Source organism: Marmota monax, unplaced genomic scaffold (genome assembly GCF_021218885.2).
Source record: "Marmota monax isolate L192 unplaced genomic scaffold, Marmota_monax_Labrador192_F-V1.1 WCK01_AAM20220418_F8-fsc00024, whole genome shotgun sequence".
NCBI classification, from domain to species: domain Eukaryota; kingdom Metazoa; phylum Chordata; class Mammalia; order Rodentia; family Sciuridae; genus Marmota; species Marmota monax.
The window spans coordinates 21,710,434-21,736,131 of record NW_026695224.1 but is presented as its reverse complement, the minus strand read 5'-3'; positions in this window follow the sequence as shown (position 1 = coordinate 21,736,131).

Sequence of the window (25,698 nt, the reverse complement as noted above, 5' to 3'; positions counted from 1 at the left end):
TTAGATATGGCAAAAGGGAGAGAAGGGAAGGGAGGGGGCAGAGGGAAGGAAAGATGGTAGAATGAGATGGATATCATTACCCTAAGTACATGTATGAAAACACACAGAAAAAAAGATGAACTTTCACATCATGGAATAATTCTCTGACAAGTACAGAAAATCCTAATTTATTTCACTGAATATAATGTCCTCTAGGTTACTGTTGTTAGAAATGTAGGATCTCCTTTTCCATTAAGATTGACTATTGTTCCATTACATGTGTATACCATGACTCCTTTAGCCCTATACTTCAGAAAAAATACTTCATGATCTCAGTCATATGGAACCTAAAAAAGTGGAACTCATAAGCAGGAAGGAAAAATAATGGTTATTAGAGGTAACTGGAGGGAAGAGATGGAGAGATGTTGGTTAACATCTACAAAGCTTTATTTATACAAGATAAATAAGTTCTAGAGATCTAATAGACAACATGAGGCTTATAGGTAGTATCGCTGTATTTTATACCTGAAATTTGGTAGTAAAGTAGATCTTAACTGTTGTTAAATACACACAAAATGTTAACTGTGTGAAGAGATGGACATGTCAACTGGCTTGAATGCAGTAATCAGTCACTATGCGTGAGAGAGAGCACGAAGCGCATCACAACAGTGTGATCACAACATCTTAAATATATATAATTTCTTTTTTAAATTTTTTTTAGTTGTTGATGTACTTTATTGTCTTTATTTTTATGTGGTGCTGAGAATCAAACCAAGTGCCTCATGCATGCTAGGCGAGCACACTACCACTGAGCCACAATCCCAGCCCCTTATATATAATTTCTATTAAAACGTTTAAGAAAATTCTTACTTTATGTGTAGTAACTGAATAAACTAAGGAAATTTAACCCCCTTCACTGATACACTGGTACTATGAAAATCAACTCCTAACCAAAAGAGCAACCACTTCTGTCAAACAATGTCTGGCATCAAAAAACCACGTGACCAGAGCACTGGATCCTGATCTGCTTCAGGATATTTCCAATTATATCAGGAATATACTGGAATAAAGAGCCTCATACACTCAGCTGCACCATTCAGTGTGAGAAAACCCTTACAACCACCTGCTGGCATGTCTTGTGAGAGCTTCACCATCATGTTTGAAACACTGTGGTTAATATCTTCCATGAGTTCTTAGCCAGGTCTTTCAGATAAGGTTTTCCATACTTCTGGACAGATGAATGGGGCTAAAGGACTCTGGGTCCAGCTGCGACCATTTATTCAGCATTCCTATGTCCAGACACTGCATGAAGTTCATAATGTATATTGTCTCATTTAACTCACAATCCCAAAGTAGCTACTATTGCCAACTGCATCTGTAGCTGGGTCCCGCTCACGTCCTGCGTGGGTGGTGGGACTGAGGTTCCCCTCAGTGGAATGGGCTGGATGACAAGTAACAGCTAAGGGAAATAAAATGGTGAAAAAACCACAGAACACAGAAAGTAGTTTCAAAAGCAGGGGCAGGAGGGGCAAGCTGATGAGAGGGATCTAGCTTCTAGACAAACGGAACCCGCACCTGCTTTATTTACATCAGGAGACATCAAAGGCCTTCCATAGAATGTTCTTCTCCAAAAAGGTTGAAGGTGGGCTGTTCAGTTTCTAGTAGGGTACGCCCACCTCCAGAGCTACTAGGAGGAAGCTTCCTAACAGTGGAGAGAAAGGTCACATGCATTGGGCAATCTATTGCCAAAGGAGAGCCACGGGAAGTTCCCAACGCTGGGCCCATCTCTCCCTGGCTTCTTGCTTTCAGAAGACCTTCATGTATTTCACGGATGGCTTCCTGCAGCTGGGGAAAAAGAGGTTCCAATAAAATCTGAGACTTGGCTAAAGCTTATACTGTTCACACAGGGAAAGGACACAACTCCAACCCAGCTTGGTTAACTCCTTGCACCTGTGACCTCATGGGACATGAACCAGAATTGAGGCTACATCTCAGCCTCACTTGTGTCACCTCATCTCCAGATCCCAGGATAGGCCTCAGGCACAAGTCCATGACTGCATTTGCCTGGGAAATCCGAGGTGGGATGAGTGGCTAGAAGAAGAGCACTAAGGGAAATAAAACCTAAGAGAAATAAAAGGGAAGAGAAGGGAGGAAAGGAGAAGGATGGAGGTTTGAAGGGTCAGTCTGGTGTAGGTTTCCATCCTGAGCAACTGGGGGGGCTGATGAAGGAGGAGTAAAGGAATAGGTTTTGGGGAGATCATTGGTGGCATTTTGGAGGCAGTGCACAGCCCATTAGAAATGGCCATTAAGCAGCTGGAGCCTTGAAAAAGCTCTGCACCAAAATAACAATACCAAGGGAGTCTTAGGATGCACTTGGAGAACAATCTCAGAGTCAGAAGAGCCCCTGGGAAAGGACAACCTTCACAAAACAGAACAGGAACAATAGGAAAAGGAGGATGAGGTGCATGGTCAGAAAGGAACCTCCTGGCAGCCACAGTCACCACCATCTTCAAGGAGAGGCATCACACCTCGGGGAGATGTGGCAAAGAAGTTAAGGAAGAAAGAGACTGAAGAGCAGCCTGTGAGTTAGCCACGGGGGGTTGTTCATGTGTTCAGAAACTTCATGCCCAAAAGCATACTGAAGGTATTTGGAAGGGTCGGCCTGGGAGGTGATTAGGAGATGAGCTATGAAGGTACAACCACTGGGATGGCATCAGTTATTGGCTTTACAAGAGGGAGAGAGACCTTAGCTAGCACACCTGCTCCGTCTTGCCATGTGAATTGTACACTTCAAAAGGTTAGATTTTTATGGCATCTGAATTCATCTCAATAGAGAAGGAGGGAGGGAAGGAAGGAAAGCAACCACTGCTCCCCACCTTGGGAAAGAGGGGTGAAGGGGTGAGAGGTTATGCCAGAGCTCAAGAGCTAGGGTCCCTAGCAGAAACTGGGGCCACTGCAGAAGGGTTTGTGTTGGGTGGGAGCTGGAGCCAGGGAGGAGACACAGCCACTGCCAGGCACCCATTCTCAATGAGACAGACAGGAAGATGTGCCCAGGCTTCTTCCCACCCGTCTCCGACATGGGCCAAGCCTAACTGGAAATTGGTTAACAGGAGAACCTGAGAAACAGGATTTGCCCTGTAATAACTGAAAAGACCAAGCAAAGGGCAGGGTATGGGTCTACAAATAAATATGCAAATGCCCAACAGAATGTAATACCTTCAAACAAGGGACCCTTGCTGGGCACTGTGGCACAAGCCTGTAATCCCAGCAACCAGAGGCACTGAGGCAGGAGGACCACAAGTTCAAGGCAAACCTGGACTACTTAGCAAGACCCTGTCTCAAAATCTTAAAATAATAAATAAGGGCTACAGATAGAGCCCAGTGTAAAGCACCCCTGGGTTCAAGCCCCAGTGCCAAAAACAAAAAACAAAACAAAAAAACATGAAGCTCTTCCCAGTTGATACTATTAACATAATCTAGCCAATGAGGTGATTGTATTAGCCGTTAAATATAAGCCCTCAATGAGTACTTTTGGGGAGATAATAAAGGAATAAGAGGAGGAGAAAGAGGGTAATTATTTCATTAATAGTTAGGTCATTAAAATAGAAAACCTTACTTTAAGCTAAATGGGCACTCTCATTCAGCCTTTTTCTCCACAAATACTAGTGAGCATCCTAGAGGCAGAGTGAAAGTGACATTATCCCTTCCCTCAAGGAAGTCACTACGGAACTCTCAGTCTACAGAAGGGGGAAAAAAAAAAACACTAACTGATCCTGGTTAATCAAGATAAGAAATTTGGGGATCAAAGCAGCCTGGAGAAATGTTTATTTAATATGTAAACTTTAACAGCACCTTCCCACCAAATACCTCAACATTTAAAGTGGGAAGGGTACCTTTTGGAGAAGCCCCAGAAAAGCCCCCAATCCTGCTGAATTTCAATGTCTGTGCATTCTTTACCTCAGGGCGCACTGCAGTCTTCTTACACTATTCTCCACACACCTAGCTCATGCCAACATCAATGCCACTCGCTTTGGTACACTGCAAGGAATACCCCCTTAAAGGCACCAGAGAAGCTGTAGCTTAAATTTTCCAATGAGGACAACTGGGGGGAAACAAAGTCAAATTTAGACTAACCCAAGTTTCCACAAACCCTTCAGGACATTTCAAATTCCCAAGCAGGCATGGCTCCAGAATAGTCTTAACACTCAGTTGGCCAGTTATTCTTCTCTCATCTCTGAGCTGTGGCGCCTTGCTGTTCACTTCATCCCTAGAACAGCACTGGGAGAGAATCGACCCTTACAGACATTAATACAAACCGAGGCTCGGTTCCTGCTGACTATATGAATGCCTTTAATCTAAGGTGCATGTCATACCTTGAAGAAATCCTAAAACAGAATTATTAAAGATGTCTTTCTTAAAAAGAGAAAGAGAAAGAGAAAGGGGGGGGAAAGGCAGAAGGTTCTTTTCTCCTTTATATAAGCAAGCGAATCACAAAAGCAAATTTCCCATTCTTGCTTAAGGCCAAAACAATGTCAAATAAAATAAAAGCAAAAGATCAACACATACCTCTGAGGCCATACTTTCCTCATTTCCACCTTTCCTCTTAGATAATTCTCAATATTAACACAGTTTAGAAGGATGCGGTGATCAGATTTGAGAAGGTGGAATGGATAGAATTTAGCAAAAAAAAAAAATCAAGTAAAACTACCAGATCATTGTAAGCATATGCAAATGTTTCTGAAGATAAAGTATTTTAAGGCAAATCCATGAATAACAGACCAAATCACTATGATAGTAAAGTCAGGCTTTTCAATAGTTCACTGAGGCATACCATTTATTTTGGACTCTAACTATATATCAAAGCACAGCACAAACTTTTTGTGATTCTCAAAGTGTATTTATGAAACCTGAGTCATGTCAAGCAATCAACATGGCCAATTTGATTCTGGGAATATGTTGCTGTGGGCACCCAGAGTAGGAGTCCATCTGGGTACAAAACTTTAAGATAATTTTCCTATGGAATTCTGAAAAGAAGGAAAACTATTAACACTTGATTATATGTGTGTGGGACAGAAATATAAAATATAACTTATGATATGGCAATTAGTAATAATTATTTGGAGCTATACTAATATATTTAATCAATACCTCAGAGTACTACTAAAATTAAGTACTATTGAAGTGTTCCCCAAAAGTGATTTTACAGGCATCCTTTAGTACACTTGATGAAGACAATTCCCTAATATCAGTTTGTTTTCATGTTCTTATTTAAATAATTAACTGAAATTTAAAATTCGAAAGTCATTGTATTCATCATCTCTTGATTGCTTACACTGTGACAGCCCAGCAGGAACATTTTAAGCAAAAATACATAATCTCATTTGTACCAGAGAATATGCAAAACAGATATTCACAAAGAATAGTCCACTTTTCTAAGGGAGTTTTGCAACCATCTAATACGGTAAGAGAAACATGGGAAAATTCTGGGCAGATGAAGAATCATTAAGAGAAAGATGTGCCTGACAGCTTGACTGTTTGGGAAATTACTAAACAGCAAAAATTCATACAAATGCAAAATAGCAAATCATGTTACATAATTTTCCATGAATTTGATAAAAATTGAGTACAGAATTCTGTACTTGGGTTATCATTGATTCTAAAAGACAAGAATGGTATCGGCACACCATGTCTGAGATTTACATGTTGCAGTCAGCAGTTTTTATCTGGTGCCACACAATTTAGCAATTAATAATTTAGTGATGTCCTAGGTAACTGAGTATTATATTGATCCCATCCTGATGATCAGATTGAATAGTCCTCTACGCTCCCAAATTTCTTTGCATGTAGCAGGTGCTCAAATGCCTACTTCCTGATGATACGTGTGTTTAACTTAATTGGAGGTTCCCGTCCTATAAATATCCTGGCTGACATCCAATTCTCCATTTTATTCTATCATTGTAATAGCCAGATTGATACCTCCACATCAGGAATATGCACAAGAAAACAATGCACCAACGTTGGGCCATTTATATTTCCCACATATTGGGGCACACTAAAATTTTCCTCTTAATCTAGGAAAAAAAACAACCTATGTCAATGGATAAATAGTTCAGGCACACTAAAAAGGAAAATTCTTGTGGGTTCTATTTTTTAATTATTATGTGTGTCATATATACACTTACAAGTTAAAATTTTAAGTGAAAATCCAACCCAGACTAAGGAAGAAAGCATGGCCACTTCAAGGGCTCCGTGTCCCCAATGCATCACATAATGGTCCCCAGAGGTTACCTCTACCCTCTTCCCCTTGCTTTCATTATAGTTTTACCACTGGTGTTTACCCCAAAACTGGTGTGTTTACATGTTATTTTATTTAGCCACCCTGGGTCTTTACGTGAACACATACCGTATGCATTCTTGTACAGATGTGGGGCTTTTGCTCAATGTGGCCCTATGTCCAAGTCTATTCCCAATATGGCAGCCAAAGCAATGCTTTTAAAATATAAATTGGCACTGTGCTACGCTAAGCCCTACAACAGCTGCTCAACTCACTAGAAAAAATCAATGTCAATGAAGAGCTCCACGATCTGCCTCTGATCCAATCGCATGTCCCATCACCTCGTGCCTTCACACTGGCTATTCCCTTCACCTGAGGACTCTTCCCACTGTGACTTTCTCCATTACCACCTTCTTGTCTTTGCTGTAAGGCTACATTCTTAAGGAGACCTCACTGACATCTGTGTTTAAAATTAAAACACACACACACCCACTACTGTACGTCAAGAAATTCCAGATTTCCCTTCCATTTTTTTTTCATTTTCCATAGTACACATTGCTTAGAAATTCTACTAAATAGCTTACTTATTAAACATCCTTATTGTTTTTGTCTTTTCCTACAAGAACGTAAGCTCCATTACACATCCTCAGCATGTAGCAGAGTGCTTGGCAACTAGCAAGCACTCAAATATTTGTTGACTGAAGGAAACATACTTCTGAAATCATTCATTGATGGGCAGAACTGTAGTTCATGGGTTTTACATTTGTCATATGAATACCAAAACTCAATTATCCAATCTGTTGTTCATGGATATTGAGGCCACTCCCAATTTCTGTTCTCCTGTTGCTTTTTATTTCTTTTATGAGCAATGCTGCAATGCACATTCATATGCATAGATCCTCTTGTACTAAGGTAGGAGTTTCTCAAGGGAGAACACACAAGAGAAAAGTGATAGAAACTAGTGAGTTTGTTGATCTCAACTCTCCCAGCAGTACCCAGTCACCTGCCAAGTGGTTGTACCAGTGTAGACTCAAATTTGTAGGAGAAATCACTTTGCTCCAAACCTTACCAACACTTGCATAGTGAGACTGCTCACGTTTGCCAGTCTAGTGAGTATGCAATGCCATCTCACTGTGCTCTTACTTTGTAATTATCTGATCATTGTGATTCAGCATTTTCCCCTGCACTTATAGGCCTTTTCTTGGAAATACCTATTTTAGACTTTTGCCAAGACCTCTCTTGCATTGCCTTTGTTGACTCATAATGTGTGTGTGTAAATCAGGGTCCAGTCAGAGAAACAAAAATCATACCAGGTATATTTTTTTAATTGTTGATGGACCTTTATTTTATTCATTTATTTGTATGCAGTGCTGAGAGTCAAACCCAGTGCCTCACACATGCTAGCAAACACTCTACCACTGAGCCACAACCCCAACCGGACACCAGGTATTTTTAAGGAATGGAATGCAGGGAATGTTTACACAGGTGTTGAAAAACTGAATAAGAAAAAAAAAAAAAAACAAGGTATGTAGGGATCCTGCAGTAAGCCAGGTGTTAACATCAGGAAATAGCTTCTGCTCCAGGGCAGAGAAACAAAAAAGTTAAACAGTCTCTGGGGATTGGTGCTTTGTCCTCTAGCTCTGGGAAGATCAGTCCGTAACTTGGACACATAAAACAGAGGTAAGTGGGGGCAGGTGGTACAGCTGATATGCCAGTTATCAAGGAGATCTGCCAATTCATACCCACTGGTATTTCCGAGGAGGAAGGGGAAGGCTAATGCTAGAAAGTAGCTCACTCATACCATTTATGGGACTGTAGTTGAGATTACAGATAGAGGCCCACATACTGGCTATGCAGACTCCTTGCCCTATAGGTAGGAATGAAGTCAGTTGAGGGTAGGGACTTTTAAAGGGGGGGGGAGGGAGAGGGAAAAAGGGAGAGAAGGAACAGAAAGGAAAGCGGGCAGGTGAGCAAGCTAGCTCAGGGCTTAGGACAGAAAGCCTTTTGCCCACTGTGTTAGTCAGCTTTCCATAACTGTAACAAAGTACTCAGTCAATCGAGTTAAAGTAGGAAAGGTTTATTTTGACTTAGTTTTGGAATTATCAGCCCGTAGTCATTGGCCCCACTGTTTTGAGAAGTATGTGGTAGAGCAAGCTGCTCCCCTCACAACAAAAATGAAGTATAAAGAGGAGGAAAAAAATGGGTGTTCCACGATCCCCCTCCCAGGCATGTCCCCCAAGATCTAACTTCCTACTAGGCCCCACATCCTAAAGTTTCCACCAATTTTCTATAGCACCAAGCAGAGAAAAAAGCCTTTAACACATAGGCCTTTGGGGGACATTCCAGGTGCAAACTGTAGCACCCAGTCAAAGGGAAATAATTTCTGGATATGTCAAAAGAAGTTGAAGATGTCACCAGCTGTGGTAGGGAAAAGAAAACAAAGGAAATACTTCATCTCCTCCCAAGCATCCCATCGGTTCCCGTCCCCGGCTGCAGAAATGAATCAGAAACCAGCTGTGCAGAAGTTCAGGAAACACTTTGTGTAGTACTAGCTCCAGCATCCCAGAGGCATTCCACGTAGCTTCTGGATACTAGAATTTTGTCGGATTCTGTATTACCAATAACTTCTCCAAGTTCATCTTTTGGGGTACTGTTGCTATTTTTCTTTTTATTTTAATATTTTATTAGTTATTCATGGACCTTTGTTTATATGTGGTGCTGAGAATTGAACCCAGTGCCTCACACAAGCAAAGCAAGCGCTCTACCACTGAGCCACAACCCCAGCCCTGCTATTTTTCTTTTGATGAATTCCTTTTACTGTCAACTTTTGATAAATTCTCAGTTTTAATGGAGACAAAGCCACTGATCTTTTCCTTTATGCTTAGGTGTTATGTGTCATGTTTAAGAAATCCCTAGCACAAAGTCATGAAAATAATCTTTTTTTTCCCTCAAAGCTTTGTGTAAAAACTGTATGTTAAAGACTCATTAAGGTCTTTAATGCACCTGATGTTGACTGCTGTGTATCATGTAAGGTAAGGGCATCATTCCATTCTTCCCTGTATTCCTATCCAGACGTCCAGCACAACTCACCACAGAATCTGCTCTGATCCACACTACTACACTTGCCACGTATCAAATGTCCTCAGAAGTATGGACCCCTCTCTGGGCTGCCTAATGCCTCTCCTGTGCTCTGTGCCTTTTACCTGCCCACATTTGTCCATTACTATTGCTCTGTAAATCTTGACCTTCGTGGGCAACTTACTGAACTTGGTTGTTTTCAATAAGAACACTGAAGTTATTCTTGATCCCCTCTCATAGCCTTATATACTTTACAAGCAGCTTATCACATTCCACAAAAGAAACATAAGTCCTATACGGATTTTAAATAAAACTGCACTGAATCTCAATCAATTAAAAGGGAATTGACATCTTTACAATATCAATTTTTCTAATCCACAAGCATGGCTTATCTCTCCGTTTAGCTAGGTCTTCTTTAATATCTCTTCATAAATTTTACACCTTTTCCCACAAAGGTCCCTCGTCTTTGTTCTACTTCTTCCTCAATGCTTCACATCTTCATGCTGTTATAAGCATCTTTTTTATTCTTTCTCTAAATGTTTGTTGCTGGCATGTAGAAATGCAATTGATTTTCTTACATTGATTTTATATTCAACTACCTGCCTAAACTCACTCATTAATTCTAATAAATTTTCTGTGCATTCTTTTGTATTCTCTACATCATCATATCATCTGCAAATAGTTTTCTTTCCTACCATTCAATCCTGATACCTTTTATTCCTCGTTTCTATCCAATGTTCTGGTAGAACCTTCAATAGATTATTGAATAAAATAGCTCTGGGGGATCTCCTTTTCTTTTGCTAATCTCAAATATAGGTCTTCAGAAGCTTCACAATTATCTATGAATGTTATTTTTTAGACACCTTTGAACAACTTAGGAAACTTCCTTTCTGGCCCCAATTTGCTAAGCATGTTTTCTAAAAGTATGATGAATTTTATAAAACATTTGGTCTGCATCTAGGGAGATCGTCACATGATCTCTTTTAGTCTATTAATGTAGTAAATAACATTCACTGACTTCCTCAAGTTGAGCCAAAGTTGTGTTCCTTAGGCAAACACAGCTTGCTCATGATTCTTTATCCTTTATATATATTACAGGCTTTAGCTTGCTGATATTTTGTTCAAGATTTTTTTCATGGACTTTCATTATAATGTTAACCCATGGATTTTTTTTAATATTTATTTTTTAGTTGTAGTTGGACACAATACCTTTATTTCACTTACTTATTTTTATGTGGTGCTGAGGCTCAAACCAGTGTCTTCCATGTGTGAGGCGAGCGCTCTACCACTGAGCCACAACCCCAGCTCCCACATGACTTTGATCTATGTTAAGTTTTGGCATCAAGAATACCCTAATTGATACTCTGGAAGAGAATATGTTTGGAATTAGTTTTCCCTGAATATCAATTTTACTGGTATTGGAGTTTTCTTGGTGAAAATATTTTTAATATACATTAAATTTAATGGTTTGTTACTACTTTAGTTTTTGATTTGTTCCTGAGTCAGTTATGGTGGATCATATTTTTCTCTAAGATTTTGTCCATTTTTTAATAACTTTGAAAGTTATAGCCTGAAGTTTATCAGTATAGTCTCTTATTATCATTGTTACATCCAGCATATCTGTATTTTCTTTTATTCAGTCCTGGTAATAATTATTTCCTAATAAAAATCACTGGAGTTTTTAAGTTCTATCAGTGTTTTCAAATATCTTAGGTTTTTAGGTCCTCCTTATTGAAAGTTTAATATTTATTGTATTGACTGCTATTTTTGTGCTCACTACTTTCTTCCTTCTTAGCATTTAAGGTGGAAGTTTATCAGCTTTTGTCCTCTCAAATATGCTTTAGTTGTATTCTTCCAATTTTGATATTATTTTTATTACAAATCAGTTGTATTTTCTAATCCCCAATATGAAGTCTTGACTTATTCTTACAAGGTCTATTTTCTGCTTTCTGCTTTTTCTGATTTTATTTCAGATGCCGATTTCTAAGTTAATTATATTATAGCAGCTAAGCATCTATTCCTTTTCTATGTGTGTACTGTGTAGATTAACACCCCCCTCTTTCCCATTCCCCTATCGTTTCACTTTATATTGGTAGTTAGTAAATTTATAGTTTAGTCTTATGTTACAGAATATCGAGTATTGTTACTGAATAAGAAAAGTATATAGCCATCCAGAGGTGGATTCAGTGACTGGATTCCATGTATTTTATTGTAAGGACAAGGTAATACATCTTTCTTTGTACGATAGATAATTTCAACTGTTTTTAAAGCTATTACTTCTAATATTTATCATTATGTTTTATATGTCTATCAATTGCACATAGTTAGGTCATGTTTATCCTTTGATTTGATAACTTTTGTCCTTTAATTTAGTCCATTTACTTTTAATGTAGTTGTTGACAGATTTGTGTTTGTAATCTACCATCCAAATTTAGGTTTTGTATTTATGTCATTTTTTTTCTTCCCTTCCTCTTTGTCTTAGTTTGAATTTTTTTCTCTTTCCATTTTTCTAATTTACTAGTTGAGAAATTGGTTTTTATTCTTCTAAATAGAAGAATTTATGTGAGTATTATCTTAAGTGAAAAATTCAATAATATACTCTCCTCATAAAAATAACAATGACATTAGAACAATTTACCTTTCATCATACACTTCTGGCTTATATGCACACATATGTAGCATGATTTCAGACATAAAGCCTCATGCATGTTGACTTTTGAGTCCAAATGACCCAGTCTGTTCAAAGTACATGGCTTTCCAATCACCCCCAGCTACCTTCACTTCTCATAGTGCTCCATGTTCTCTCTCTTGATCTGTGATATTCTTCCTTATTTTTCATCTGGCTCCTGGTTCACATATATCACCATTTCCAATGTGCCTTCCTTGACCACCCCCTCCAATTTCATTATTTTCCTTAAATATTCTTATTTTGTAATTCTTCCCACTATAGTACCTTTCATACCGTTTTGTAATTGCCTTTTTATTTCATGTCTATAGGTTCTTTGATTATAGGAACAATACCTGCTGCTTCACTTTTGAATCTCCAGTTCCTTGTCAATGCCTGGTACTGTTACTCACCTGACTAATATCTGTTGAATAGAGTTTCTTGCCTGAAATTCTTAACTGGCTTTTCACTGTCTTCTTAGAAAACCTGCAGCATCTGGCCAATTAACAGGACACAATGATCATTGTAGAATCTAGCCTTGCCACTTTCCAGTGTAGCACCTATGTCTGCCAGATCATGTATCTGCAGAGAAAAGGGGACTGTGATTATACTAAGAAGATCCTGGTAGGTATATGAGTCACATCAATTGTGAATTACCAGAAGCTGTCAGAGATGAGCAGGCTAAAGCACAGATATTTGTCACCTCTGAAGTAAAAAATATCTCACACACACACAAAAAAAGAACAATAGACCTAGTATAACATGCCATTTTTATGTGGTGCTGAGGATCGAACCCAGTGCCTCACACATGTGAGGCAGGCGCTCTACCAGTGAGCCACAGCCCCACCCCTAACATGCCATTTAAATGTGGACAGATCATCATCATCTTGTAGCTGGAAAGAACAGAAAATTCTACCTGTCAATTTCAGGAATATCCTACTTGCTGCTGACTGGCATTGTAATCTGAGCCTGCCTATGACTCAGGATCATCAGTTCTAGAAGCATTCATCTTTCCAGCTGTGTAAAAGCACATTCTACAGGAAATGGCATTTGATGTTTGCTTCCAGAGTAAGTAGTTGGCCTTCTATGTTCCAACAAGATAAAGAGGCAAAAATCATAGCATTCTTATAGCCAGAAGGAATTTCATTAAGTTATTAACTCAAATCCCTACCAATGAGTAGGACTTCATCTAAAGTCTGTTATTCAGTAAATATCTAAGACAGAGATGTCCCAATCTTCCACCAGCAGATCCAATACTTCATCAGTTCCTTCCATTACACAATGTGTCCTGCTTATTCCTCAGCTTTGTTTCTGGCCCTATTAACCACTCAGGTACATACTGCCATTGATCAATCCAACAAAAGACAACTTAGGCCAAATGAACTTGTGTCTGTGCAAGGACCACCTGCCCAGAGTCAGCCTTTTGCTACCAGTTTCCATAATCTGGTTCCAGACTTTGGAAAGTCATTTCTAACTCTGACTTCTTCATTGATTCAGTGACCTAGTTGGCCTCCTGGCTTTGGCTTTGGCTTATGAACTGTGGGTTGCCTATCAACTCTCACTAAACACACTCTTGCTTGCATTATCATTCAGGGCTTTGGGTTTAATAGACAATTCATCAGCCAAGACTATCCCTGTGGCTCTCCCATCAGCCAGTTCAGCTTTCCCAAAACCCTTTATTCTGTCCTTTGTCTACTCATCCTTGCACATCTGATTTTGCCCAGTCAACCAGAGAGTTACTCGGACAATTTACCTGCTAAATGTCACTCTTCCAAATGAATTTTGTGTTCTCTGATTCTATGTTCTATTAAGATACAGAATATTGGGCCATTATTTTTGATACTCATTCCTTTTTAAAATCCTCAATAACATGTCCTTCATACTGAGTGAGATTATGTTAGCAACACCACTGACATTAATTATACTTCTGTGGATTATAACCACTTCAATTGACTTGACTGAATGTCAACATTTGAGATGGCAGAACAAGGACCCAATAGAAAAACTATTATCTTTCTATTGATATAAAGGGAAAGCTGAACAAGTGCTTTTTTTCCCCATTAAAGGTAAGTCCATCTACAAAAAAAAAAAAAAAAAAAAATCCTGCAACCACCCAGGCAAAACACACCAAACAGAAGGAAAAAAAAAATCAAGATCTCATTCCTACCCATACACACCCCTACAAAATTTGATAAAATTGGTTATTTAGAGAATTAAAAATAAACACCGATCAGACAATAATCTTGTAGGGTAATGGATGAAACTGTATTTCAGACAAGAAAATTAACAAGAAGGCAGAGGAAATAACTAAAGACACAGAAACCACAAAGGAAGCATAAAGAATAATTGAACTCAGTAGGAAACGGTTCTAAAAAATACGCAAGACATTTGCCAACAACCCCCCCCCAAAAAAAAATATAGAACATAAATATTCTTTTTCAAGAAATGGCTTTCTGTCCTCTTATTCTTTTAATGGCTTCTAGTTTCTATTCATTCAAAATCCTCTTCACATGGGGTTGTTAAGAATTTGTCCGTATACAAGCAAAAACTCCACATACAAATACACACATTTTTGCTTTTCTTCCTGGTCTTTGTTGAATGTGTTATAGACAAATGTCATGATGAGATCTAACACAGAGGGATATCTTTGTTCGTGTGCCTTTTTCTTCTACCTTTTGAGAAAGCACTCTTTTGAGCCAATATAGTTTAAGTTTGTTTGAAATGATATGCAGAAGACAAAAATGGAAAGTTGGAAATAGCAATGTTAACATATCCATATGAAGAATTGGTGTTAGAACCTAGAAAGATAACAAGGATAATGCCAGTTCTGTTTATCCCTGCATTTTTAAAGAAGTGCAACAAAAATATTGATCAAAGGCTGCTTCCTGTCTTCTTTGGTATTAATTGCCTCAACTTTCTGCATAGAAAACTGGTTGAACACATGACTTCCTGTTCCATTAGAAGGTTTAGACTAAGGTTTACTGATACATTTGACAAGCTGAACATGCATGCAATTTCTAAGAGACTGCATACTAGTTGAAACCAAGCATGGGTTTCTTTCTTCAAGAGCTAGCCTAAGAACCTAAGACTGATTTGAGATTTGTTGTAGGTTAGGCTTTTCATAACTTTTCCTGGTTCTCCATCTGCCTTGGTTGTACAGCAGGTTTGTCAGAAAGGGTTTGCATATGGAGGTGCACATACCACCAACTCACCTAGTAAAAATGGGATCCAGTGCAAAGGAAACTTCTTTTCCATATCCCAAATGATAGTTTTCTGTGCAGGAAGTTAGAGCAATAACATTTTTTTTCTATCTGGCATATAAAATCACCAACTTTGTCTTTCTTCAACATTGCTTTGGCTGTTTCTAGCTCTTTATAGACACACATGAATTTTAGAACCAGTCTGCCATCTTACACAGTAATTCTGTTTAACTTTAGGAACTAACATACCATTTTCCAAAGCAGTTATACATTTTACTTTACCAATAACAATGAATGAGGAACACAATTTCTCAACATCAACACTTGCTATTACCTATCTTTTTCTGTTATAGCAACCCTAGTGGGTGACACACGTAGTATCCCACTGATTTTTATTTGCATTCCCTTATTAATCAGGTTAAATATTTTTCATGTATTAGCTATTTGTAGGTCTTCTCTGGAATGTCTATTCAAATTATATTCCCATTTTTAATTTAGATCGTCTTTTTTATTGTTGAGGTGTAAGAGTTCTTTATATAATCTGGATAATAGACCCTTAACAGATAGGATTTGATAGTATCTTCTCCCGTTGTGTGGGTTATTTTGACTGTCTTGATAGTGTCCTTTGAAGTACCAAAGTGTTGTAATTCTGAGGAAATTTAACCCATCAATGTTTCTTTGGTTCTTTGTGCTTTAAATTTCACTTCTAAAAAAAAAAAAATCACCTGATCCAAGGTCAGGAAAATATATGTACTGTTTCCCTTTAGCAATGTGTAGATTTAGCTCTTTAGGTTTTTTATCTTAAATTAATTTTTATATGTTATGTAGTAGGGATCCAAAGTTCTTCTTTTGTATGTGGATATCCAGTTGTCCCAGAAACATTGTCGAAAGACTATTCTTCACCTATTGAATTTTCTCAGCACTTTCATAGAAAAATCAACTGACTACAAATGTCAGGGTTTACTTCTTTAATCTCAATTCCATTACATTGCTGTATGTGTCTACTTTTAGGTCAAACTTAATTATTGTAACTTTGTAGTAAGTTTGAAATGGGGAGGGGCATTTACAGTCCTCCATCTTTGCTCTTTGTTTTTTTTGTTTGTCTGTATTTAGATCCAGTGCATTTGTACATGAATTTTGCAATCAGCTTATCCATTTCTGAAAATGGTAACACCAAGAATTTGATAAAGATTGTATGTACTGAACTTGTAGACAAAGAGTATTAACTATGTGAGTTCTTCCACAGTCATGGAAACAAGATGTCTTATTTATATCTTTAATTTCTTTCCATGATATTTTTTAGTTTTCCAGAATACAAGTTGTACACCTTCTAGGTTAAACTTAAGTATTTTATTCTTTTTATTTTACAGCAGAATGCATTTTGACATATAGTACACAAATGGAGCACAAGCACAACTTCTCATTCCTCTGGCTGTTCATGATGCAGTCACTCCAGTAGTGTAATCATACATGTATACAGGGTAATAATGTCTGGCTCATTCTATTGTCCTTCCTATCGCCACAACCCCACCCCTCTCTTCACTCCCCGCTACACAAATAAAAGTTCCTTCATTCTTTCCCATTCCCCCACCCCCCTATGGATAAGCATCCATTTATCAGAGAAATTATTAGGCATTTGGTTTTTTGGAATTGGCTTATTTCACTTAGCATGGTATTCTCTAGTTCCATTCATTTACCTGCAAATGCCATAATTTCATTCTTCTTTAAGGCTGAGTAATATTCTATTATGTACCACATTTTCTTCATCCATTCATCTGTTGAAGGGCATCTAGATTGGTACCATAGTTAAGCTATTGCAAATTGAGCTTCTATAAACATTGATGCAGCTGCATCACCTTAGTATGCTGATTGTAAGCCCTTTGTGTATAAACCAAGGATAGGATAGCTGAGTTAAATGGTGATTCCATTGAAGTTTTCTGAGGTATCTCCATACTATTTCCCATGGTGGTTGCACCAATTTGCAGTCCCACAAGCAATGTATGAGTGTACCTTTTCCCCCACATCCTCACCTACACTTTCATTGCTTGTATTCTTGATAATTACCATTCTGACTAGAGTGAGATAAAATCCTAGTTTTGATTTTCATTTCTCTAATTGCTAGAAATGATGAGCATTTTATCATGCGTTTGTTGATCAATTGTATTTCTTCTTCTGTGAAGTGTCTGTTCAGTTCCTTAGCCCATTTGTTGAGATATTTGGGGGTATTTTGGTGTCAAGTTTTTTTGAGCTCTTTATATATCCTGAAGATTAGTGCTCTGAGATGCATGTGATAGATTTTTTTTGTAAGCTTTCTCATCACATGATTGTTTCCTTTGTTAAGAAGCTTTTGAGTTTTAATTCATCCCATTGATTTTTTAGTTTTACTTCTTGTGCTTTAGGAGTCTTGTTAAAGAAGTCACCTTCTAAGTCAGCCCTTCTTTTAGGTGAAGAGTCTCTGTTCTTGTGTGTAAGTCTTTGATCCACTTTGAGTTGATTTTTGTGCATGGTGAGAGATACAGGTTTAATTTCATTTCACTCATATGGATTTCCAGTTCTCCCAGCACCATTTGTTGAAGACACTATCTTTTCTCCAATGCATGTTTTTGGCACCTTTGTCTAGTATGACAATCTTATTTATGTGGGCTTGTCTCTGTGCCCTCTATTCTGTATCATTGGTCTACATCTCTATTTTGACACCAATACCATGCCATTTTTGTTACTCTGTAGTTTAAGGTCTGGTATTGTGATGCCTTCTGCTTCACTCCTCTTGCTAAGAGACCCAGAATAGCCAAGGCAGTCCTTATTTTTCCAAATAAATTTCATGATCACTTGTTCTAGTTATATGAAGAATGTCAGTGTGCTTTTAATAGGAATTGCATTAAATCTGTATAGCAGTTTTGGTAGTATGGACATTTCTACTCTATTAATTCTGCCTATCCAAGAGCATAGGAGGTCTTTCCATCTTCTGAGGTCTTCTATTTCTTTCCTTAGCATTCTGTAGTTTTCATGGTAGAGGTCTTTCACCTCTTTTGTTGATTCCCAAGTGTTTTTTGTTGTTGTTGTTGTTGTTTTGAGGCTACTGTAAATGGGGTGATTTTCCTAATTTCTCTTGCAGTGGATTCATTACTTATGTACAGAAATGTATTTAATTTATGAGTATTGATATTATATCCTGCTACTTTGCTGAATTTATTTGTTCTAAAAGTTTTCTGGTGGACCTTTTTGGATATTCTAAATAAGTATTTTATTCTTTTTCACATTACTATTAATGTAATTGTGTTCTCAATTTCACTTTCAGACTTTTCACTGCTGTATTCAGAGTATATTTGATTTCTGTATACTTATCTTTTCTACAACCTTGAAGAGCTTTAATTTATGTGTGTTTGTTTTCCTTCAGAGTTTCTATAAACAAAATTGTATCTGTAAATAGGGATGTTTTTATTTATTCCTTTCCAATATGGATGCTGATTTCTCTTGCTGAAATGCCTAGGCAGGAACCTCCAGTACAATGTTGAATGGATGTAACAAGAGCAAACGTCCTTGTCTTATTGATCCTAAAAGTTTTCAGTCTTTCCCCATTAAGTATGATGTTAGCTATGAGTTATTCCTTTATTGTAATACACACACTTAACAGTTTTTTCTAAAAAAGTCAAAGGCATACCAGAGATTTCTTTACTATTAAATCTTCTGGCTTGCAATGGCTTGTAAAGTCACTAAAATTAGGAAGATAATAGTTTAGTAACATTTAAATTCTAACAGTTACTTATTAGTCCTTAATCCTGAAGTAGTAATATTTTTCTGGGCACAGTGGTGTATACCTATAATCCCAGTGACTCAGGAGGATCTCAAGTTCAAAAGCAGCCTCAGCAACTTAACAAGGCCCTAAGCAACTCAGCAAGATCCAGCCTTAATAAAAAGGGATATGGCTCAGTGGTCAAGCACCCATGGGTTCAATTCTCAGTACAACCACCACCACCAATAATAGAATTAGAATTTCCCAAATTCCATTGTATGGGAAAATATTAAGAAAAAAATGTGTTCGTGTATCATTAAACTTTTTTTTTTTTTGAGAGAGAGAGAGAGAGAATTTTAGTATTTATTTTTTAGTTTTCGGTGGACACAACATCTTTGTATGTGGTGCTGAGGATCCAACCCAGGAGCATGCATGCTAGGTGAGCACGCTACGGCTTGAGCCACATCCCCAGCCCCACAAACACGTTTCTTGTTGGACAGACCAGAAACCTAGGTCTTTTTCTTAACATGTTCTTCTCCCTTACTCCTCACAGCAAATCTATGACCAGGACATTTATTTTGATCTTGTCGATCATTCCAGTTCTATCTCCACCATCACCACCATAACCTAATCTATCATTATCTCTTGCCTAAACACTGGCAATCCTTTCCCTGATCTTTTACCACATTCACTCTTGAACCCCCTCCAACTAGTTTTACCACCTAGCCAGAGCCGTCTTTCAAAAGCACGCTATATCTCCCTGCTTAAATCTCTTCCATACAATCCCTCTGCTACCAGGATAAACATCAAAATCCTCAGAACACTCACAGGCCGTGTAAGTTCAAGCCCTGTTTTCTTATCCATCTCCTTTGATTTCTCCACGTTCCAGCCTTACTTCAAGTGAAACGGGCCCACTCTCATCAAAGGACTTTTGTATGTGATGTTCTGTCTGCTAAGCAAGTTCAACATACACAGGGAGGCACAGAAATTCCTATGAGCATTAATATGCCTGTGTAGGGTGTCTGAAATCCTGTTGTTAAATTTATTCCTTTCACTTCGTTGATGTATTAATTCATGTGAATGAAAACAAGCAATGGGGCATCTGCTTCACAACTGATATTTATGTATAACAGTACATAAGCTTGCAATTTGAGTCCATGAATACTTAAAGTCTAAAATACTAACATAATAACTTCATTTATTTAATATGGGAAGGTGAGATATACTTTTAAAAATACAAAAAAAAACCAGTATCATAAGCAATCATCCTAAATTGTACTAGCAACATGCTAGTGTAATATTTTATGAAATTAAGAAAAATTATCTGAAAAGAATACTGATAGAAAGATAAGCACAGCATAGAAAACTTTGATTTATGAATAAAAGGAAATAAATAATCCTACTGAGAGAGCTAAAGATAAACATCAACTGTTTTGCTATTCTATCAAAAGAGGATCATTTGAAACTATCAGCATTAGTGACTTACAATTTTTTATAGAATTTCTTTTATTGTAGAAATGTTATAAGCAAAACACATATTGTTCTCAAGAGCACAAAGAAAATTTACCAAGACGGACGTACTGGATCATAAAATCAATCTCAACAAATATCTAAAAATTAAAATCATATAACTGGTTGTATTGACACAGGTCTGTAATTCCAGCTACTTGGAAAGCTGGGGCAGGAAGATCACAACTTCAAGGTCAGCCTGGAAAAATTAGCAAGACCCCGTCTCAATATAAAAATAAAAAAGGAACAAGGAATGTAGTTTTGTTGTAGTGTGTTTGCCTAGCAAGCACAAAGCCCTAGGTTCAAATCCCAGCTTTAGGGGGGAAAATGAAAGCATATACATTCTCTGATCACCACATAATATTAAAAATCAGTAACAATTAAGTCTATGGGGCTGGGGTTGTGGCTCAAGTGGTAGGGCACTTGCCTGGTATGCACGGGGCACTGGGTTCGATCCTCAACACCACATAAAAATATTGTGTCCACCTAAAACTAAAAAATAAATATTAAAAACACAATTAAGGGGCTGGGGATGTGGCTCAAGCAGTAGCATGCTCGCCTGGCATGCGTGCGGCCCGGGTTCGATCCTCAGCACCACATACAAAGATGTTGTGTCTGCCGAAAACTAAAAAAAAATATATATATATTTAAATTCTCTCTCTCTCACTCTCTTAAAAAAAAAAAAACAATTAAGTCTATAAAATACTCTTCCAAACATTTGGTATTTGAATGGAATAGTTTTCAATAACCAGTAGTCAAAGAAGTCACACCATTAGAAAATAAAAACACATCATATTAAAATTGTGGGATGTAACCTAACCAGTGCTGAATGGAAAACTTTTAGCTTTAGCTTTAAATGATTCCATTTTTGAAATAATAAATGTGTAAAATCAATAATCTAAGCTTCCAACTTGAGAAGCTAAAAGCAGAGAAAATTAAACCCACAGGTGGTAAAAAGAATAAAAATTAGAAGTCAATAAAATAGAAAATAATAAAAATTGAAAAAGTTGGTTCTTTGAAATAATAAAAAAAAAAAAAAAATCAAGAAGCCCCCAAAGTAACTAATCAATAAAAATACAAATTACCATATCAGGTATAATAAAGTAGTCATTATCATAGATCCTAAAGAATTAAAATGATAAATTGCCAATAATTCAACAACTTAGATAAAATTCTAAATTTTTTGACAAGCACAAATTACCAGAATTGACATAAAAAAGAAATTGGCAGTCTAAATAACCCTATATTCATTAAAGAAATTGAATTTTATATTTAAGAACTCTCCTATGATTAAAAAAAAACCCAGATGGCTTTACAGGTGAATTCTACCCAATATTTTATTTAATTGCCAATTCCATATGAAGTCATTAGCAAAATAGTGAATGAAGGAGTATTTCCTGACTCATTTTACAAAGCCAGCACAGAAACCTAACGAAGATATCATTTTAAAAATTATAGATCAATATTCCTTATGAACAGAGGCAAAAAAGTGTTTAACATATTACCAAATTAAATCCAGTAATAAAATGATAATACACCATGACCAAGTACAGTCTATCCAAGATTATCAGGTCAATCTAGTATTGGAAATCAGTGCAATATATCACATTAATACAGTGAGGAAAAACTCATGACAATATTCAGCACTGTTTTTGATTAAAGATCTCAAGAATTAAAAATAGAAACTCTCTTGACTTTTTTTTCATTTTCCTCTAAATTTATTTTTTTTATTAGTTGCTCATGACTTATCGTTATACTTAATGGTGAAACTTTAATTCATCTTTCCTCAAATCAGAAATAAGGCAAGGATGTACACTCACCAATTATTTTCAACTCCAATGATGAGAATAATCATCTTCAAGATAAAATGCACAAGTTACAAAAGAGGAAGAAAAGAAATTGTGCTGGCAGACATTTCACCTGCAACACTAGAACTTAGATGATGATGGAATCACATTTTTAGGATTACCACAGGGGAAAAGATGAACATCATGCATTTGGGAATCCAGTCAAAATTTGAAAGAGATAACTATTTGTGTAAATATGCCAACAAGTCAAAAAAAAAGTCACAAGATAACAGAAGAGAAATTCTGTAAATAAATAAACAAAGATGAAGAACTAAAGTATTTCAGCAAAGTGGGGCATGGTGGTGCACATCTGTAATCCCAGCAGCTCTAGAGGCTGACGCAGGAGAATTTCGAGTTCAAAAACAGCCTTAGCAATGGCAAGGGGCTAACCAACTCACTGAGACCCTGTCTCTGAATGAAATACAAAATAGGGTTGGGGATGTGGCTCGGTGGTTGAGTGACCCCAAGTTCAATCCCTGATATCAAAAAAAAAGGATACTGGTCACCAGGCAGTAGCCAACAGTGATCCCTAAGAGCTAGAAAACAAATGAGATGAACCTGCAGAGTACCTCTGCTTTCTGCCTTATGTTTGTAGGCCAGGAGTGCCAGCAGAGGAACTAGGGCAGCACCCAGTGAACTCTCTAAGAGAAATAGAATCCTATACAAAGTGAAAATATCTGTGGGGAACATTAGTTAATAAAGACCTGCAGAAATGCAACTAAAAGAAATGTCAAAAGAAGCCCTTTAGACTAAAGGGAAGACAATACTAAATGGAAATATGGATCTACATAAAGGAATGAAAATAACCAGAAATTTTAACATAGGTAAGTTTTTTTCTTCTTATTTAGAGATCTTTAAAAAATAGTTGACATGTGTAACAAATACCATACAACAATCAAAAAGTAAAACTCAACAATAGCTGTACAAACATCAGGAAAGGAGAAACATAAGTATTCTGTTGTACGATTTTTATGCTCTCCATGAAACGATGCCACTTGAAAGTAAACTATCCGGAGCGGCCGAGTTCCGGCTCCCGGAACTTCCCTGGACCGGGGCTGGGAGCCCGCGGAAACTGTGTCTCGGTCCGGGTCCTGCTGAGGGCAGGTCAGGACTCACCCATTGCTTGGGTTGCCTGGCAAGGGGAACGAAATGCTGCCATTCGCATAGGATACCAACATGGCAGAGATCTGATGTCAGCAGAAAGCGGTGGAGGAGAGATCTTCATCAATACCAGCGGTGACATAAGCAGTTGGTCTCCTGGTAAGGGGGGTGAGGCTCAGTCACCCGAGTCTCCTCAATTTGTCCTCGAGCCAGAGGGAAGGAGCCGGGCCGCCGCCAGCCCCCGGAGCAGGCCCAGCGGCTCGCCAGCGTGGTGACCGCGTGACCCCAATTGGAGAGGGGGCGGAGCGGAGCCGCCACCCAAACCCGCCAGGTGGGCAGACCCACGACCCAGTAGTACATGGGCGTGGTAGGAGGGGCAGGGCAGAGCCGCCCTTCGCGCTTGCAAGGTAAACACCAAGAATTGTGTATCCAGCGAAATTAAGCTTCAGGATGGAGAATGAAATTAAAACCTTCCACGATAAACAAAAGTTTAAAGAATTCGCAGCTAGAAAACCATCTCTTCAAAACATCCTAGCCAAAGTATTACAGGAAGAGGAAATGGAAAATAACAATGAAAACCAACAGTGGGAGGTAGGGCAGTAAAGGGGGGGGGGGAACAATCAAAGAGGAAAACAAACAATGTTTAGTAACAGAAATAAACAAATATGGCTGGAAGAACAACCCATATCTCAATAATAACCCTAAATGTTAATGGCTTAAACTCACCAATTAAGAGACACAGGCTAGTAGAATGGATCACAAAACAAGACCCAACAATATGCTGCCTACAGGAGACGCATTTGATAGGAAAAGACATACATAGGCTGAAGGTGAAAGGTTGGGAAAAATCATATCACTCATATGGACTTCGGAAACAAGCAGGTGTGTCCATACTCATATCAAATAAAATAGATTTCAAGCCAAAGTTAATCAAAAGAGATAAAGAGGGACACTACATACTGCTTAAGGGAACCATACACCAACAAGACATAACAATCATAAATATTTATGCCCCAAACAATGGTGCAGCTATGTTCGTCAAACAAACTCTTCTCAAGTTCAAGAGTCTAATAGACCACCACACCATAATCATGGGAGACTTCAACACACCTCTCTCGCCACTGGACAGATCTTCCAAACAAAAGTTGAATAAGGAAACTATAGAACTCAATAACACTATTAATAACCTAGACCTAATTGACATATATAGAGTATACCACCCAACATCAAGCAGTTACACTTTTTTCTCAGCAGCACATGGATCCTTCTCAAAAATAGATCATATATTATGTCACAGGGCAACTCTTAGACAATATAAAGGAGTAGAGATATTACCATGCATCTTATCTGATCATAATGGAATGAAACTGAAAATCAACGATAAAAGAAGGAAGGAAAAAGCATACATCAATTGGAGAATGAACAATAGGTTACTGAATGATCAATGGGTTATAGAAGACATCAAGGAGGAAATTAAAAAATTCTTAGAGATAAATGAAAACACAGACACAACATATCGGAATCTATGGGACACATTGAAAGCAGTTCTAAGAGGAAAATTCATTGCTTGGAGTTCATTCCTTAAAAAAAGAAAAAACCAACAAATAAATGATCTCATACTTCATCTCAAAATCCTTGAAAAAGAAGAGCAAAACAACAGCAAAAGAAGTAGAAGGCAAGAAATAATTAAAATCAGAGCTGAAATTAATGAAATCGAAACAAAAGAAACAATTGAAAAAATTGACAAAACTAAAAGTTGGTTCTTTGAAAAAATAAACAAAATCGACAGACCCTTAGCGATGCTAGTGAAGAGAAGAAGAGAGAGAACTCAAATTACTAGCATACGGGATGAAAAAGGCAATATCACAACAGACACTTCAGAAATACAGAAGATAATCAAAAACTATTTTGAATCCTTATACTCCAATAAATTAGAAGATAGTGAAGGCATAGATAAATTTCTTAAGTCATATGATCTGCCCAGATTGAGTCAGGAGGATATAGAAAACCTAAACAGACCAATATCAATTGAGGAGATAGAAGAAACCATCAAAAGACTACCAACTAAGAAAAGCCCAGGTCCCGATGGGTATACAGCAGAATTTTACAAAACCTTTAAAGAAGAACTAATACCAATACTTTTCAAGCTACTTCAGGAAATAGAAAAGGAGGGAGAACTTCCAGATTCATTCTATGAGGCCAACATCACCCTGATACCTAAACCAGACAAAGACACTTCAAAGAAAGAAAACTACAGACCAATATCTCTAATGAACCTAGATGCAAAAATCCTCAATAAAATTCTGGCGAAT